This window comes from Hylobates moloch, unplaced genomic scaffold (assembly GCF_009828535.3).
Source record: "Hylobates moloch isolate HMO894 unplaced genomic scaffold, HMol_V3 SCAFFOLD_9814, whole genome shotgun sequence".
Classification (NCBI taxonomy): domain Eukaryota; kingdom Metazoa; phylum Chordata; class Mammalia; order Primates; family Hylobatidae; genus Hylobates; species Hylobates moloch.
Genome location: NW_026662089.1, coordinates 1 through 2,512, shown reverse-complemented (window position 1 = coordinate 2,512; position 2,512 = coordinate 1). Strand labels below are relative to the sequence as shown.

Below are 2,512 nucleotides of genomic sequence, written 5' to 3'. Positions count from 1 at the left end.
ATAACAGTAGTATTCTCTTATCCTAATATTATTTTTATTTTTATTTATTTTATTTTTATTTTTATTTTTTTAGTTCTTAAACCTGTTTGAATTTATTTGTGATTGCTAAAGAGTAAGACAATGGTATGTAAAATAATCAAATCTAGAACTCAAAATTTCAGATCTTTTCTGACCTTAACCCAGTGTCCTTTGCAAACTCAATAGAATGGCTAAGACTGGGCCATTCTATTGAATAGCGCTGTCTCCTTATCTGGAAGTATAAGTGAGTTGTAAGAATCAGTGCAATTCTGTTGTTCTACCTACATGCATGGTTGACACTCTTTCAATTACAGAGGACAAATTAATTACCAAATAAACAAAGCAAAGTATCACAACTACAGGGAGTTTTCATCATGAGAAATCTGCTGAGAAGGTAAAATTATTAGGCAAAGGAGTATGAGGCTAAAACTAGCATCAGAAAGGACTCAACTTACCCATAAGCTTTCTAGACAATATATGTATATTTTGAAGGCATGAAGAATTATATAGTACAATATAGTATTCTCTTTTTTTAAGTCAACGAATCTTTATTAAACACCTGCAGTTACTGGAAGAAGGCCATGATGCTGGACACACTGTCACAGTCTATCTTCTCCACAAGGTTCTTGGGCTTAATGTTCTCTTCCTGGCTACAGATGAAGATCTGCCCTGACTCGTCAGCCCTCCAGGTGTATTTTCTCATTCACACTTTCAGCTGGCTATCTGACAGATACCCAGGCATCTCGGCCAGCAGCCAGTGGTCGATGTGCTGGTAAGTGATACCCACGACAGTGCAGATAAACATTTGGACAGAGTCTTCAAAGCCAGTTATACCTTCCAAGAGGTCCATGTTTTCATCCAGGGCTTGCCAGAAGGCCTGAAAGAGGCTGATCTCCAGCAGATCCTTGAGATACAAAATCTGTCGGATGGCCACTCTTCTTGATGTGCCTGGCCAATCATGCACTTGCACAGGGTGAAGTTGGTATGTGGCAGGTTGGTGAGGGCCTTCAGCTGGATCTGGGCAGTGTCCGTGGTCTGAAAAAACACTGGGTTGGACCGGTACAGCTTCAGGACAACTGGATTGGCTTCCAGATCATAGGCACTGTCCTTGGCCTGCATCTCCACATAGCACTCCAGGGTGTCCAGCTTCTCAGGATTGTTCCTGTTGTTACCCTGGAGCAACTTGCCCACATTGGCTCTCATCTGCTCAAATATCACCATGACTGCTGTCACCTTCCACAACTAGGGCTGGAAGCTAACACCGGACTGGCATCATGTCCTCAAATACAGCATTCTTATGTGACTTATTCATTTTATGGGAGTTTGTATAAAATGCATTTTTGTTCAAAAACAAAAAGGGTTCTATTGTCATACTTGTTTTTTATAAGTTCCTGTCTATTTTGTATTATATCTTGGTATATCTGAATAAGAGCACTTTTTTTTTTAACCAGGTTTTCATTGGTAAGTCCTTTCTGTATGATGGTACAGTGTATACTCAATTTTGAAACCCAGAAAAATGCATGTCCTTTTTTTATATCAGTACTTTGGATATGTGATAGACATCTTTGTGTTTTGGTGTCTCAAAATTTTTAAGGCTATGAACAGGAATCAAATTTACCATCATCAATGATTATGTTCTCTTAATTAAATCATGATACTATAAAAACACTCCAAATAGATTTGCTTATTCTAGCCTTTAGATGTGATTCAAAAATAAAAAGGAGGTTCTAGGGAGGCCACTACTGGCCTTTCCATGCACCTAAGTTATTTCCCTGGTGGAATAAAGAGCATCAGGGGACTAAAGGAAGAAGCTGCTGCTAAGTTCTGGCCCTGAATATAATTTGCATCTGGGTCTTTTCGTGAATTGAGTTTGAGGCACTGGGGTTGATGACTTCTAGGCCTAACCATCACTCTACAGAGACCACATCTTTGAGAATATTAACTTTTTGTGCCTAAGAATATTTTAAAGTTCAGCTACTGTCTGTAGCGCTATGTTTCTTGGAGATGAACCATGGAACACCTGAATTCAAATCACCAGGAATGCTTCTTAAAAATGTAGATTTCTAGGACCCACCCAGTGCAAGGAATCAGAGACTGTGGGAAAGGGACCAAATTAGTACTTCTACAATAAGTACTCACAGTTGATTCTTACTCACATTAAAGTTTGAGAAGTATTGCTGTAGGCTACATCAACTTTGAGCTACATGTAGGTGACAGTCTGGGAAACAAGCACTAATACAAAGTCTATGGATTTTTTTTAATTTGTTTTTTTTTATTATACTTTAGGGTTTTAGGGTACATGTGCACAATGTGCAGGTTTGTTACATATGTATCCATGTGCCATGTTGATTTCCTGCACCCATTAACTCGTCATTTAGCATTAGGTGTATCTCCTAATGCTGTCCCTCCCCCCACCCCCACCCCACAACAGTCCCCAGAGTGTGATGTTCCCCTTCCTGTGTCCATGAGTTCTCATTGTTCAATTCCCACCTAA

General features: G+C 39.4%; 1 pseudogene; it reads right to left on the bottom strand.

Annotated features, from left to right (window-relative positions):
* Positions 1–583: 583 nt before the first annotated feature.
* LOC116465757 (eukaryotic translation initiation factor 3 subunit K-like) lies at positions 584–1,239 on the bottom strand (annotated as a pseudogene).
* Between the last annotated feature and the right edge of the window lie 1,273 nt (positions 1,240–2,512).